Raw genomic sequence first — 17,268 nt, 5'->3', positions numbered from 1 at the left:
TTGAGAATGGACATATGTTAACCCAATTGGTCGACATTAGCACACATGGTATGAAATATGTGCTATAGCATTTTCTCCTTTTTTCCAAGGAGCGTATGTCTTTATCTCATAAAGAATGTTGTACAGATGATATTTAGACATCATAAGTATCTAAATTTGAGTTCTTTGATCAACAATATCATATTTAACTCACATCCGGCTCACAGAGTAGACTAGGTGAACGTTTTTCACCCTAATGACGTTATGTCACTGTTTAAGCGACATTCTAATTTTAAGCGAATAGCTCTCAAATCATCCTTTTAATAATTTTGCTTAAAATCATGTCACATCTCCTCACATCACTAAGATAAGGAGGCGGTTACCTGTGTGATAAGGTCAACCTCTTGTCTTCCCAACATACTTATCAAAAAACTGAACAAATAATGTACATAACTTTCAACAATAAAATATGCATGTATGTAAATCAACTTTATTGATAATAAAAGAACATTAGTTTTGTGAGCAAGGGAAAATAATAACAAAATGAAGTATATCAAAGTCTACGCAAGCCTTGAGACCCAGTGTGTCTCACAAATACATCTCTAGACAAAGGCTTGGTCAATGGATCTGCTAAAATATTTTTTGCAGACACATACTTCACATTCACTACCTTACGTCTAACCATGTCTCTCGCATAGTTATACTTGATATCTATGTTTTTGGTTTTACAATGAAACTTAGGGTCCTTGGTAGAGGATATTGCAGCTTCACTGTCACAGTAGACTAACACTGGTTCGGCATCTTCTGATATATCCAACAAGTGATCCAAGAACCTTTTCAACCAAACAGCTTCTTGTGTTGCTAATGCAAGAGCCACTGTAATGACCCGGCCGATTGTTTTGAGAATTTAAGTCCCGTTCGGCGGCATAAAGCCCTGAGCAGCTTCGTATCATGTGTATTGACTTACGTGCATGGTTGAATTCAGTTGCCAGGTGATTCGAAGTGATTTGGGACACTTGGTCTCTAAAACAAAAGCTTAAGTCTTAGGATTTTGATCGTAGTCAAAACTGTGTGAAGGCAACTTCGGAATGGAGGTCCATCAGTTTTGTTAGCTCTGTTAGGTGATTTTGGACTTAGGAGCATGTCCAAACTGTGAATCTGAGGTCTGTAGCCGATTTAGACTTGAAATGGCAAAAGTCGAACTTTTGAAAATTGGGACCGGAAGTGGACTTTTTGATACTGGGGTCGGAATGCGACTTGCGGGAGTTGGAACAGCATCGTTATGTTATTTGGGACCTGCCTGCAAAATTTGACATCATTTTCGGGTTGGTTTGATAGGTTTTAGCGCGGGTTTTAGAAGTTGGAAGATTTAAAAGTTCATAAGTTCGATTCATGGTGCGATTCATAATGTCGTCGTTGTTTGATATGATTTTAGACCTCAAGTGAGTCCGTACTAGGTTATGGAATTTGGTTGTATGCTTGGACGGGGTCCCGGGGGCCCGAGGTGTGTTTCGGACTAGTTTCGAAAGGTTTTCGTGGTTGTGAAGAGGTCTGAGTTCTGGTGTAATCGCACCTACGGACCTTGGGCGCAGGTGCGATGGTCGCAGGTGCGATGGTCGCAGGTACGAGAAGAGCTGGACTTGGAAGCCTCCGCAGATACGGAGAATTTGTGCGCGTCAGCGGCTCCGCAGAAGAGGATTTTTATGCGCAGAAGCGAGAGGAAACGCAGGTGCGGTTTGGACGTGCGCACCTGCGGTTGCGCAGATGCGACTAATATTCCATGATTTTATCTTTAATTTTATCATTTAATTTGTGTTTTGAGTTGAGGAAAATGGTGGTTTTTAAAGAGAAATTTTCAAAATGAAAAAAATCATGATTTGAGGAACGAAATGGTATCGGAATTTGATGATTTTAGTATGGTTCAACTCATATCGGAATGGGTGTTCGGGTTTTATGAAATTTGTCGGGTTCCGAGATGTGGGCCCCGAGGGTCGACTTTTGGACCAATTTTTAGATTTTGATAAAGATTGAGGTTTTATGATCCAGAATAGTCTCTTATGAGTTTTATTTATGCTTTGAAGTTATTTTGATTAGATTTGAGCCGTCTGGAGGTCATTTCACCCGAGAAGTCATTTTTGAGTATCGGTCTGTCTTCTTTGAGGTAGGTATCTTGCCTAACTTCGTGTGGGGGAACTACCCCTTAGGATTTGAGTCTTCTATGCTAATTGTAGTCCGTGTACGCGAGGTGACGACTACGTGCCCAGACTTATTTGTGGAAATTGGTCTTTTAGTGATTCTTAGGTCCTTGTATTCACTGTATGTGCAGTTGTTCTCGTTATGATTATGTTTCTTAAATTTCGGTTGCACTTCTACCTGCTTTAATTGGAATTAATTGCTTCATGATCCACTCTTGTTGTTCATTTGATTCATATGTGCCTTAACTAAAATTGTTATCTATTCTATTGTCACGTTGTCCTTTTCCCTAATTGCTTATCCTTATTTGGAGTTATAATTATCCTTTTCTGTAATTGTTCATCCTTAGTTGAGGCAAAGATTACCCCTATACTGCTTATCTTTAATTGAAGTTGTTGTACCTCTTTCTTAATTGTCCAACCTTAAAAGAAGTTAGATATCCTATATGTTAGTGACTTGTACTTATTTGGAATTATTTGCCTTGCGTTAGCTCCCTCGTTGTCGAACTATATATTTTGGACCGGGTTACATGATATTTCCTTTCTTGTTGAGTTGTTCTTATTATGACTAGCATTCTCTATTGTTGCTACTCTTTGTGAATTAGTTCCTCTGTTTCATTGAGTTTTGGAATTTCTGAGTTGACGTATTTGTCGTATCCTTGTATTATTGTCATTGTTGCTGTTGTTATTGTGATGCACGAGGTTTCTGCCGTGCGGTTGTGATTATTGTGATGCACGAGGTTTCTGTCATGCCATTGTTGTTATGGGATTGCACAAGGTTTCTGCCGTGCTATTGTTACTATTGATATTTGCACATGCGGCGTGACAAGGTGTGAACATTATTATGCATGTGTGGCGAGACAAGGTGATCATTTATTTTACTATTACACACGTGGCGAGACAAGGTGGGCTGTGTCAGGGATTGATTTGTGATGATTTGTGATGGCCTGGGGGCATTCTGGTTGTTCATATTGTGTAGTGGTACACTTACCTGTTTGCGCTATATCTTGTGAAAGCCGTGAGAAACTATTCTACGTGATGTCCGTTCTTTTTCCTTATGCTTATTTGCTGGTATAGACTATGTTAGGACACTTGCACAAGCATACACGTACTTAAGCACTCTTATCGGATAAGAGGTGTTCTTGATATTGTTGAACATAGATGTTCACCCTTGTTTACTTGCCTTCTATGTGTGAATGGCTCTATTGGCACGTGAGTCGTTAGTGCGATTAAGAGGTATTATAAGGCCACAGGATGCCAAGTGTTAGGGTTCAGGTATTGAGACCCGTGAGTTGTGATTTGTCCAAGGTTGGGTACCTCGTGGAGTTTGTTGACTGAAAACCTGATGTAAAAGCGGTTGTAGTTATTGAGTTATTACTTGTCCTTGTTGTATTTGTGATTTCGGATTTAGGTTGTGTTCCATTCACTTTCTGTGTCATTTATATGGTATTTCGCTGATACTTGTTGTTTCCTTTCTTATTGCCATTACTGTATTGTGAGCCATATTGCATAGTCTTTATGTAGACATCATATTTTTGTTGTTTATATACTTATACTTGTTCAGTTTATTAGACCAGTGGGTGTCTTGATTGTTCCTCGTCACTACTCCACTGAGGTTAGTCTTGATACTTACTGGGCACTGCTGTGGTGTGCTCATTCTACACTTCTGCACATTTTTGTGCAGATCCAGGTATTTGTTCGTTAGTAGCTATGCGTGTCATTGCTGTGGAGACTCAAGATAAACCTGATGCTGCGTTCGCAGGATTCGGAGTCACCTTCAAGTTTTTGATTTGCACTGTTTATTCTTATTTCTGGACAGTTGTATTTAGAAGTTTTCTAGCAAATACTCTATAGAGCTTATGACTTGTACTACCGATTTTGGGAATTTTACATTTTAAGAGATTTCTACTTTAAATTATTAGATATTATTTAAATAATATTATTGTTTCAATTACTTTTAGGCTTACCCAGTCCCTAAGATTAGGTGCCATCACGATACCCAAACAGAGGGAAAATTGGGTCGTGACAAGTTGGTATCAGAGCTCTAGGTTCATAGGTGCTACGAGTCATAAGCAAGTTTAGTAGAGTCTTGCGAATCGGTACGGAGACATCTGTACTTATCTTCGAGAGGCTACGGAACTATTAGGACAATTTCACTTCCTTTATTCCTATTGTGCGAGTTCATTGGTCTCAAAATTTGAACTTTTATCATTCCATTCTCTCACAAATGATGAGGACATGAGTTGCAGTTGTTGATGACGTTACCCCCAGGGCAGATATCGCTAGGGGAAGAGGCAGAGGCCGACAAGGAGCACGTGCTACAGCTAGGGCACCTACCAGAGCAGCAGTTGAGGAACCGCCAGTAGTTCCAGTTGGGGGGCCAGTACTGTACGCGCCTGCTATTACCCCCGGACTTCAGGAGACCTTAGCACAGTTCATGTGCATGTTTGGTACATTGGCTCAGGCGGGGTTGATTCCGGTTGCACCAGCTATTTCACAGACCGGGGGATGAACCCAGACTCCCGCCGCCCATACCCCAGAGCAGCGAGTTCATGTTGGTTAGGTTTCAGGTGTCATGGCGACATAGCCTGTGGTTCCAGTTCAGCACGTGGTCAGGGCAGCAGCATCTGAGGAAGAGCAGCTTAGACTTGCAAGGTTCAAGAAATATGACCCCCCTACATTCAGTGGTTTGGCTTCAGAGAGTGCACATGGTTTTCTGGAGGAGTGTCATTGCCATCTCCGCACTATAGGTATTGTTGAGACGAGTGGGGTTGCTTTTACTACATTGCAGCTTAAGGGAGCGGCTTAACAGTGGTTGTAGGCATATGAGTTGGGTAGCCCAGCCGAGTTAGCTTCATTTACATGGGTTCGGTTTTCAGAGATGTTCCTGAGAGAGTTTGTACCTCTGTCCCTTCGAGATGCATGGCGCGCTGAGTTTGAGCAGTCGCGCCAAGGCACTATATCAGTGTTAGAGTATGCCATTAGATTCAGTGATTTGGCCAAACATACACCTGCTTTGGTCGTTACAGTTAGAGAGTGTGTTTGTATATTAATTGAGAGACTCGGGCATGATATTTCGTTCAGCATGTCTCAGGAGTTAGAGTCATATGTTTCATTTCAGCAGGTGGTAGGGATCACTCACCGTGTAGAGGGCATGTTGGATTAGGAGAGAGAGGGCAGGCGGGGCCATGAGAGAGAGTACAAGCGAGATTAGGAGAGAGAGGACAGGAAGGCAAGGAGGCCTCGTAGACCGGAGAGATCTACTGGTCCTTATTTTGGAGGCAGGGTACAACATGGTAGAGTTTTTGTGGGTCAGCCAGTTCAGTTTGCACTTCAGGCTTTGCACAATGTTTCAGGTGCTCATGGGTCTCAAAGTACCCATACCGCACAGTTCCCACAGCCACGTTAGCAGATAGGTTGCTTCGAGTGTGGAGATACCAGCTACAGGGTGAGAGATTGTCCTAGACTCCGGACATGTGTGTCACAGCAGAGTATTCAGGCAAGTAGAGGGCGCCCAAGAGGGGAAGGACCGACCCGTTGATGTGTTACATATAGTAGGCTTGAGGCCACTACGGCAGATGATGTCATGCAGGTATGCTTTTGATTTGTTACAGAAGGGCACCATTTGTATTTTGTTTTGGTTCTGCTTATCGGGGCAAGTTCCCCTATTTGTTGTCCCACCTATGGGTATGTTCATGACTTAGTATCATGTTTATGTGTTTGCCCCTGTTGGGAGATTCTATGAGTGATAGCCGTGTCTATCATTTGTTTCTATTCATTATTGAAAGTTACGAGACTAGAAGTGAATTCATGTTGTCTATTATGACAGGTTTGATGTGATTCCTGAGTAAATTGGTTACGATTTGTGATTTGATATGCTACCGGGGTGAGAGTTTAGTAAGTATTGTGATTTTATTGGCAGAATTGAGTTAGTGAAAGATTTTCATTGGTATGATGTGTATTCGACTTGAGATTTGGAGTTGAGGGTGAGACCCTCGCGATTCCATGTGATTTGATATGTTTGAGTCGGGCTGTGTACCACAGTGGAGAGTTATACCAGGATGAGATCCTTGTTATTTGTTCATATACTTTAATTTTTCCTTTTAAATTAATTTATAGGATGGTACTGATAGAGAGTTGTGCTTGTCAGGCTTGTTTGATATTTCTCTTATGTGTTTCTCTTTACATGTTCAATCATTTTCATTATGTGCTTCTTGAGTTTTAGCTTGCGGGGTGTGTGCCCGGTGGTGTCAGTTGTGACTGGTTGATTTGGGCATATGGATATGAGGTCTTCGTATTTCTTGCATCATTGTCAGTATTGTGGAGGTTTGAAATGGGTCTCTAATGGATATGAGGCTAATTGACAGTGTTGGTTTTGATTACGGGCAGCAATTGTGATCAGAAATGTTATTATGGGCCTATGTGTGGTGTGTCATGGTGTGTGGTCATACCTTGTGGGTGTAATCATGAGTTGTTACAACTGGTTGAGATGTATACCGGTTATGGATTTAGAATCGGGTCTTTTAAAGATAATTGGAAGGTTAGAATTTGTGGCTCTAAGGCTTATTGGTGTTGATAGAAAGGATAAATTACAGTTGGAATAGTGTCATCGGGCTTATGTGGATTGGGGTGACACGGGGTCATTCACGGGTGTATGTTGGATATGTGCTTTCAGTGATTTGAAGACTTCGAGGCGATTCTTGGCACGTTTGAGGACGAACGTTTGTTTAAGAGGGGAAGGATGTAACGACTCGGCCGGTCATTTTGAGAATTTAAGTCTCATTCGGTGGCATAAAGCCTTGAGAAGCTTCGTATCATGTGTATTGACTTGCATGCGTGGTTGAATTCAGTTACTGGATGATTCGGAGTGATTTGGGACACTTGGTCCCTAAAACGTCCCTAAAACGTCCCTAAAACGGAAGCTTAACTCTTAGGATTTTGACCTTAGTCAGAACTATATGAAGATGACTCTGGAATGAAGTTCCATCGGTTTCGTTAGCTCTGTTGGGTGATTTTGGACTTAAGAGCGTGTACGGACTGTGAATCTGAGGTCTGTAGCTGATTTAGACTTAAAATGGCAAAAGTCGAAATTTTGGAGATTTGGACCGAAGTGGACTTTTTGATACCGGGGTCGGAATACGATTTTCGGGAGTTGGAATAGCTCCGTTATGTTATTTGGGATCTGCCTGCAAAATTTGATGTCATTTCAGGTTAGTTTGATAGGTTTTGGCGTGAGTTTTAGAAGTTGAAAGATTTGAAAGTTCATAAGTTCGATTCATGGAGTGATTCGTAATTTTATCATTGTTTGACGTGATTTGATACCTCGAGCGATTCCGTACTAGGTTATGGAATTTGGTTGTATGCTTGGACGGGGTCCCGGGGGCCCGAGGTGTGTTTCAAACGAGTTTTGGAAGGTTTTTGTGGTTGTGAAGAGGTCTGAGTTCTGGTGTAATTGCACCTGCAGACCTTGGGCGCAGATGCGATAGTCGCAGGTGCGAAGGTGGAAGCTCAAGTGTGAGAAGAGCTGGACTTGGCAGCCTCTGTAGATGCAGAGAATTTGTACACATCAGCGGCTCCGCAGAAGCGGATTTTTATGCACAGAAGCGAGAGGAAACGCAGGTGCGGTTTGGACGTGCGCACCTGCGGTTGCGCAAATGCGGATAATTATGTCGCAGGTGTGGTCACGCCTGGGCAGAAGGTTATAATCGAGGGTTTGGCCATTTACACCATATTTTGAGTTTTAGACCTCGGTTTTGGGAGCTTCTTTGAGGGTTTTTCAAGAAAATCGATTGGATAAGTGTTCTTTACCTGGAATTTAATATATTCCATGATTTTATCTTTATTTTTATCATTTAATTTGTGTTTTGAGTTGAGGAAAATGATGGTTTTTGAAGAAAAATTTTCAAAATGAAAAAAAATCATGATTTGAGGGACGAAATGATATCGGAATTTGATGATTTTAGTATGGTTGAACTCATATCGGAATGGGTGTTCAGGTTTTGTGAAATTTGTCGGGTTCCGAGATGCGGGCCCGGGGGTTGACTTTTGGATCGATTTTTAGATTTTGATAAAGATTGAGGCTTTATGATCCAGAATAGTCTCTTATGAGTTTTATTTGTGCTTTGAAGTTATTTTGATTAGATTTGAGCCGTCCGGAGGTCATTTCACCCGAGAAGTCATTTTTGAGTATCGGTCTGTCTTCTTTGAGGTATGTATCTTGCCTAACTTCATGTGGGGGAACTACCCCTTAGGATTTTAGTCTTCTATGCTAATTGTAGTCCGTGTACGTGAGGTGATGACTACGTGCCCGGACTTATTTGTGGAAATTGGCCTTTTAGTGATTCTTAGGTCCTTGTATTCACTGTATGTGCAGTTGTTCTCGTTATGATTATGTTTCTTAAATTCCGGTTGCACTTCTACCTGCTTTAATTGTAATTAATTGCTTCATGATACACTCTTGTTCTTCATTTGATTCATATGTGCCTTAACTTAAATTATTATCTATTCTATTGTCACGTTGTCTTTTTCCCTAACTGCTTATCCTTATTTGAAGTTATAATTATCATTTTCTGTAATTGTTCATACTTAGTTGAGGCAAAGATTACCCTTATACTGCTTATCTTTAATTGAAGTTGTTGTACCTCTTTCTTAATTGTCCAACCTTAAAAGAAGTTAGATATCCTATATGTTAGTGACTTGTACTTATTTGGAATTATTTGCCTTGCGTTAGCTCCCTCGTTGTCGAACTATATATTTTGGATCGGGTTACATGATATTTCCTTTCTTGTTGAGTTGTTCTTATTATGACTAGCAGTCTCTATTGTTGCTACTCCTTGTAAATTAGTTCCTCTATTTCCTAAAGTTCTGGAATTTCTGAGTTGACGTATTTGTCGTATCTTTGTATTATTGTCATTTTTGCTGATGTTATTATGATGCACAAGGTTTCTACCGTGCGGTTGTGATTATTATGATGCATGAGGTTTCTGCCATGCGGTTGTTGTTATGGGGTTACACGAGGTTTCTACCGTGTTATTGTTACTATTGATATTTGCACATGCAGCATAACAAGGCGGGATATATATATATATATATATATATATATATATATATATATAAGGATTGCGCATGTGGCGAGACAAGATGAAAACATTATTATGCACGTGTGGCGAGACAAGGCGGGCATTTATTTTACTATTGCACACGTGGCGAGACAAGGTGGGTTGTGTCAGCGATTGATTTGTGATAATTTGTGATGGCCTGGGGTATTCTGGTTGTTGATATTTTGTAGTGGTACACTTACCTGTGTGCGCTTTATCTTGTGAAAGCTGTGAGAAAATATTCTACGTGTTGTCCGTTCTTTTTCCTTATACTTATTTGCTGGTATGGACTATGTTAGGACACTTGCACAAGCATACACGTACTTAAGCACTCTTATCAGATAAGAGGTGTTCTTGATATTATTGAGCATAGATGCTCACCCTTGTTTACTTGCCTTCTATGTGAAAATGGCTCTATTGGCACGTGAATCATCGGTGCGGTTAAAAGGTGTTATGAGGGCACAGGATGCCAAGTGTTAGGGTTCAGGTATTGAGACCCGTGAGTTGTGATTTGTCCGAGGTTCGGTACCTCATGGAGTTTGTAACTAAAAACCTGATGTAAAAGCAGTTGTAATTGCTGAGTTATTACTTGTCCTTGCTGTATTTGTGATTCCGAATTTAGGTTGTATTCCATTCACTTTCTATGTCATTTTTATGGTATTCCGCTGATACTTGTTGTTTCCTTTCTTATTGCCATTACTGTATTGTGAGCCATATTGCATAGTCTTTATGTAGACATCATATTTTTGTTGTTCATATACTTATACTTGTTCAGTTTATTAGACCAGTGGGTGTCTTGACTGTTCCTCGTCACTACTCCACCGAGGTTAGTCTTGATACTTACTGGGCACCGCTGTGGTGTGCTCATTCTACACTTCTGCACATTTTTGTGCAGATCCCGGTATTTGTTCGTTAGTAGCTGCACGGGTCATTGCTGTGGAAACTCAAGATAAACTTGCTGCTGCATTCGCAGGCTTCGGAGTCACCTTCAAATTTTCGTTTTGCACTGTTTATTCTTATTTCTGGACAGTTGTATTTAGAAGTTTTCTAGCAAACATTCTGTAGAGCTTATGACTTATACAACCGATTTTGGGAATTGTAAATTTTAAGACATTTCTATTTCAAATTGTTAGATGTTATTTAAATAATGTTGTTGTTTCAATTAATGTTAGGCTTACCTAGTCCCTAAGACTAGGTGCCATCACGATACCCAAACGGAGGGAAAATTGGGTCGTGACAGCCACGTATTCGGCTTCCACTGTAAATAGTGATACACATGATTGTTTCTTACTACTCCATGATATGGCGCCATCACTGAGTAGGAAAACATATCCTGAGGTAGACTTCCTCTCGTCTAGATCTCCTCCTTGATCAGCATCACTATATCCAACTAATCGCAGATCTTTGTAGCCTTTGTAACAAAGGGCATAATCAGCAGTTCCCTTCAGATATCTCATGCTCCTCTTTACTACTTCCCAATGTGCTAAACCTGGGTCAGTTTGATGTCTACTTACCTGTCATGACCCAAAAAACCCAACTAGTCGTGATGGCACCTAACCCAACCCGCTAGGAAAGCCAATTAACAACTATCCAATTTAATGAGATTTATTAAGAGAAGAAATGATAATACAACTGCTTTTATACAAGAATTTTCCCAAGGACTGGTAGTACAAATCATGAGCTTCTGAGATTTAGAATTTACAAAGCTGGTATGAAATAAAGTATATCATCTGTTTGAAATATACGGGAATAGATTAAAATTCTAAAGCTACCAAGATCAAGAGGCAGCTATGAACGGAACGCAGGTACATCTTCAAATCCAGCTCATGCCGTGCACAGCAACATCAACATCTAACATCTGCAGGCAAGATGCAGAAGTGTAGTATGAGTACAACCGACCCCATATACTCAATAAGTAACAAACCTAACCTTAGGTTGAAAGTATTGACGAGCTGGGACAAGGGTGAGAACCCAACTCCAATAAATAGCCACAATTCATAACAATATAATAAAAATGGTACGAGAAAATAACTCAAAGATAAGATACTCAACTTGTTCACAATTACGGAAAATAGGCATGCTTTTCAAGTATAACAGTAAATCCCAAATCTTCCATCGAAAACACCAAAAACATATGAGTAAGTTCGAAAACTGTGATTTTTCCCAAAAACCTTTCAACAATAAATAAGATGTTTCATTTTTTAGATAGCATGAGGAAAGTACATCTCTATGCCTACATGTCAATACGTAGGTGAAATCATGAATGTCACCAAAATCGGTAGTAGAAGGAAATGCATCTCTATGCATGTATCTCAAGTATGCATGTCAAATGCAATGCATCTCAGTGATGAACTTATGTACTCACACTATCAGAGTACTCAATCTCTTGTCTTATATTCTCAGTCTTCATGCTCAATACTCAACACACTCAATCACTCAGTACTGTACAGGGCAGATCCAACCCAAATGTAAATAAACCAAGGCAGATCCAACCCAAGATGCAAAAGCAAACCAGGTCAGATCCAGCCCAATGCAAATGAACCAAAGTGAAATAAACAAGGGCAGATCCAGCCCAATGCAAATGAACCAGGGCAGATCCAGCCCAAATGTAAATGATTGCTAGCAATTGCACCCACTGTGGATGTGCAGACTTCGGAGGGGCCGATCCAGCCCAAGCGCTATAATAAGCCAAATCCTGGCATGAATCAATAAGGCTTGCTGCAGCGTGCATCCCGATCCCATAAATATCACTCACAACAGGCCCTCGATCTCACTCAATCATCAATCTCTCCAGTCTCTCGGACTCACAACACTCATGCTAAGCAGCCCTAATCAATTGTCATGACCCAAAACCCTAACCTGTCGTGATGGCGCCTATCGATGGTACTAGGCAAGCCGATTTTTCAAAATACTTCAAATGTTTCACAAAAATAAACCTAAAGCTTGATATGATAGATTTTTCATAAAGTCAGGAGTTAAACTCAAAATACAACGCGGAAAATTAGCCCCAAGCATCGGGGTGTCACCAAGTCATGAGCATCTAAACAAACAGTCAAAGAAACAGTGTCCACAAGAGTCTGTATCTAAATGCCAATACAGAAAAGAAAGATAACAAGAAAGGAGAGACAAGGATTGCGAACGCCGGCAGCTACCTCGTGAATCTCCGATACTCAACCACGCACGAGATCTACGTCCTCCATTACCGGATACACCTGGATCTGCACATGAAGTGCAGGGTGTAGCGTGAGTACAACCAACTCAGTAAGTAACAAAAATAAATAAGGAACTGAGAAGTAGTGACGAGCTATACAATTACTGTTCACTTCAGTAGTTTCAGCAATGAAAGTAGACATGATTCAATTCCGGCAATATAAATTAAGTCAGTTGTACATTTATTCAGTTCAGATAAACCGGATACAAAAATTTTCTAGAAGTTCAGAACAATGACATAATTCAACTAAGTGCAGTAACAAAGGAAACAAATGCAACCTTTCAGGGTAACAATCACTCAAGCTCTCAATAGCTCAAAAACTCGGCTCTCAGCCCTCAATAATCACACTCAATAGGTACATGCGCTCACTGGGGGTGTACAGACTCCGGAGGGGCTCCTTCAGCCCAAGCACTATATCGCTGCAGCGTGCAGCCTGATCCAATCATATAAGTAGCCATAAGGCTCGTTGGGGCATGCAACCTGATCCATAATCCATAAATAGCCATAAGGCTCGTTGCGGCGTGCAACCCGATCCATATACATTCAGCCCTCAGGCTCGTTGCGGCGTGCAACCCGATCTATATACACTCACATAGCTCATAGCTCATAGCTCGGCACTCAGGTCCTATCTCAGTCACTAACCTCACCAGCCTCTCGGGCTCTCAGAAATCATACAAATCGGCCCAAAAGAGATAATAACAAGTATCAACAAAAAAACAAGAGGAAACAGAGATATGACACGCAAGTAAAACTGTGACTGAGTACAAGACAACAAATAGCAGCTAATTCAACAAGTACCCGACCGTTGCGGGTCCCAACAGTGATATCATCTGGCCTAAGCATGGTTTCTAACATGAATCACAGTCAAATTTCTAGAAGACAGAGTGAACATGTAAATAACAATAAGCTATTCGACTTTACAGTCTCACGGGATGGACCAAGTCACAATCCCCCACGGTGCGCACCCACACGCCTGTTACCTAGCATGTGCGTCACCTCCAAAATAATCACATCATACCAAAATTCCGGGGTTTCATACCCTCGGGACCAGATTTAAGACTGTTACTTACCTCAAACCGCGCAAAATCCTACTCTGAAATTCCTTTTTCCTTCGAATCAGTCTCCAAATGCCCCGAATCTAGCCACAAGCAGTATGATATAATTAATATAGGCTAAAGGAATCAATTTCACAAGAAAAACATGAAATTATAAGCCAAAATTCGAAATAGGCTCAACCTGGCCCCAAGGGCCCACGTCTCGAAATTTGATAAAAGTCATAAAACCCGAAAGCCCATTCACTTACGAGTCTAACCATACCAAATTTATCAAAATTCAATACCATTTGGTCATCCAAATCCCCAAATTTCACTCTCTAATTCTCTAGCCCTAAACCCCCAAATTTCACCTCAAAAACTCACCAATTAGGTGAATAATCAATGGGGAACATCATTATTGAAGATAAATGGACATAAGGAGCTTACCTCAGTAATCACTTCAAAATCCTTCTCAAAAACCTCCAAAATCCGAGTTCAAAATAGTAAAAATAGTGAAAAATCCCGAAGTCCCGTATTTATATGATCTGCCCGGGCCTTTCGCATTTGCGGCCTTATTTTCGCACCTGCGAAACCGCTCCTGCGCAAGAATATCCGCACCTACAGAACCCACTAAAAATACTGGGCTCGCACCTGCGCTCCAGATCTTGCACCTGCGGAGTCGCTTATGCGGCCCTTCGTCCGCTTCTGCGGAAATGCCCAAACTTTCCCTTTCGCATCTGCGGGCCATCCTCGCATCTGCGGACTCGCAAATGCGCATCCTTTCTCGCACTTGCACCCCCTGCCCTTCCTGACCTTGCCATATCTGCGGCCTCCTTTTCTCTTCTGTGGGTCTGCATCTACAGGCTCCCCGCCGCAGGTGCGAAACACCAAAACACCGAAAAACTCAGCAATTGCCTAAGTCCCAATTTCAACCCCTTAAGCATCCTAAACACACCCGAGGCCTCCGAGACCTCAACCAAACATAACAACAAGTCTTATAACCCAATATGAACTTAGTCGAACTCTCAAATCACCCCCAAACAAAATCAAAAACACGGATTACACCGGGATTAAAGCCTAATAAACTTCTAAACTTCCAAATTCCACAAATGATGCTGAAACCTACCAAACCACGTCCGATTAACCTCAAATTGTGCACACAAGTCATAAATGACACCACGAACCTACTCCAATTCCCGGAAATCCAATCCGACCCCGATATCAAAATTTACACTCTCAGTCAAATTTGCCAAAAATTCCAACTTTCGCCAATTCAAGCTTATTTCTACTACGGACCTCCAAATCACATTTCGGACGCGCTCCTAAGTCTAAAATTACCTAACGGGGCTAACAGAACCATCAAAATTCAAATCTGAGGCCGTTTACATATATGTCGATGTCCGGTCGACTTTTCCAACTTAAGCTTCCAATTAAGAGACTAAGTGTCTCAATCCACTCTGACAACACTCCGGACCCGAACCAACCAACCCGGTAAGTCATATAACGGCTGTAGAACACAATAGAAGCATAAAATGGGGAAATGGGACTACCACTCTCAAGACGACTGGCCGGGTCGTCACATTCTCCCCTTTTAAACAAACGTTCATCCTCGAACGAGTATAGAGACATACCTGAAGTGGTGAAAAGATAAGGATAATTGCTGCGCATATCATGCTCGGTCTCCCAAGTCACCTCCTCGACCGGCTGACCCCTCCACTGAACCTTCACAGAAGCAATATTTTTCGACCTCAGCTTTCGAACCTGCCTATCCAAGATCGCCACCAGCTCCTCAACATAAGATAAATCCTTGTCCAACTGGACTGAGCTGAAATCCAACACATGAGACGGATCATCGTGATACTTCCAGAGCATAGAAACATGGAATACTGGATGAACTCCTGCTAGACTGGGAGGCAAGGCAGGCTCATAAGCAACCTCTCCAACACGTCGCAACACCTCAAATAGGCCGATAAACCTCGGGCTTAGCTTGCCCTTCTTTCCGAACCTCGTGACACCCTTCCTGGGTGACACCCGGAGCAAGACCCGCTCTCCAACCATGAATGCAACATCGCAAACCTTCTGATCCACATAACTCTTCTGTCTGGATTGGGTTATGCGTAGTTTATCCTGAATCACCTTAACCTTCGCCAGAGCATCCTCAACCAAGTCTGTACCCAATAATCTAGCCTTTCCCGACTCAAACCAACCCACAGGAGACCTACACCACCTACTATACAGAGCCTCATACGGTGCCATCTGGATGCTCAACTGGTAACTATTGTTGTAAGCAAACTCTGCTAGAGGTAAGAACTGATCCCACAAAACCCAAACTCTATCACACACGCACGGAGCATATCCTCTAATATCTGTATAGTACGCTCGGACTGTCCGTCCGTCTGAGGGTGAAATATTGTGCTCAACTCCACTCGAGTACCCAACTCATGTTGTACGGCCCTCCAGAACCATGATGTAAATTATGTGCCCCGGTCAGAGATGATAGATATCGCTACGCCATGAAGCCCGACGATCTTGCAAATATACACTCGAGCCAAGGGAATGAGATGACTTGGTCAGCCTATCCACAATCACCCAAACTGCATCAAACCTCCGCTGAGTCTGTGGGAGACCAACAACAAAATCCATAGTGATCCGCTCCCACTTCCACTCCAGAATCTCTAACTTCTGACGCAACCCACCTGGTCGTTGATGCTCATACTTCACTTGTTGGAAATTTAGGCATCGAGCTACATACTCCATTATGTCCTTCTTCATTCTTCTCCACCAGTAATGTTGTCTCAAGTCCTGATATATCTTCGTGGCACCCGGATGAATAGAATACCACAAACTGTGAGCCTCCTAGAGAATCAGCTATCGCAAACCATCTACATTGGGCACACATAGCTTGCTCTGCATCCTCAATGCACCATCATCCCCAATAGTGACCTTCTTAGCATCATCGTGCTGGACCGTGTCCTTGAGGACAAGCAGATGGGGGTCATCATACTGACACTTCCTAATACGATCATAAAGAGAAGACCGAGAGACCACACAAGCCAATACTCGACTCGGCTCAGAAACATACAATCTAAAAAATTGGCTGGCTAAGTCCTGAACATCTAATGCCAATGGCCTCTCTGCTGCTGGAAGATATGCTAAGCTCCCCAAACTCTCCGCCCGGCGACTCAAGGCATCGGCCACCACATTGGCCTTCCCGGGATGGTACAAAATAGTGATATCATAGCCCTTAAGAAGCTCCAACCACCTCCACTAATGCAAGTTAAGATCCTTCTGTTTGAACAGATGCTGCAAACTTCGGTGATCAGTGTAAATCTCATAATGGACACCATACAGATAGTGTCGCTAGATCTCCAAAGCGTGAACAATAGTTGATAACTCAAGGTCGTGGATAGGATAGTTCCTTTCATAGGGCTTCAACTGACGCGAAGCATAAGCAATCACTCTGCCCTTCTGCATTAGAACACACCCAATACCGATCAGAGAAGCATTACAATACACTGTGTAAGAACCAGAAGCTGATGGTAGAACTAGAACTAGAGTCATGGTCAAAGCAGTCTTGAGCTTCTATAAGCTCCCCTCGCACTCATCTGACCACCTGAAAGGAGCACCTTTTTGGGTCAATTTAGTCAAGGGCGATGCAATAGATGAGAAACCCTCTACAAAACTACGGTAATAACCAGCCAAATCGAGAAAACTCTGAATCTCCGTTGCTGAGGACGGTCTGGGCCAACTCTGAA

Source organism: Nicotiana tomentosiformis, chromosome 12, assembly GCF_000390325.3.
Source record: "Nicotiana tomentosiformis chromosome 12, ASM39032v3, whole genome shotgun sequence".
In the NCBI taxonomy this organism is placed as follows: domain Eukaryota; kingdom Viridiplantae; phylum Streptophyta; class Magnoliopsida; order Solanales; family Solanaceae; genus Nicotiana; species Nicotiana tomentosiformis.
The sequence above is the reverse complement of the archived record's forward strand: the minus strand, read 5'-3'. Positions refer to the sequence as shown.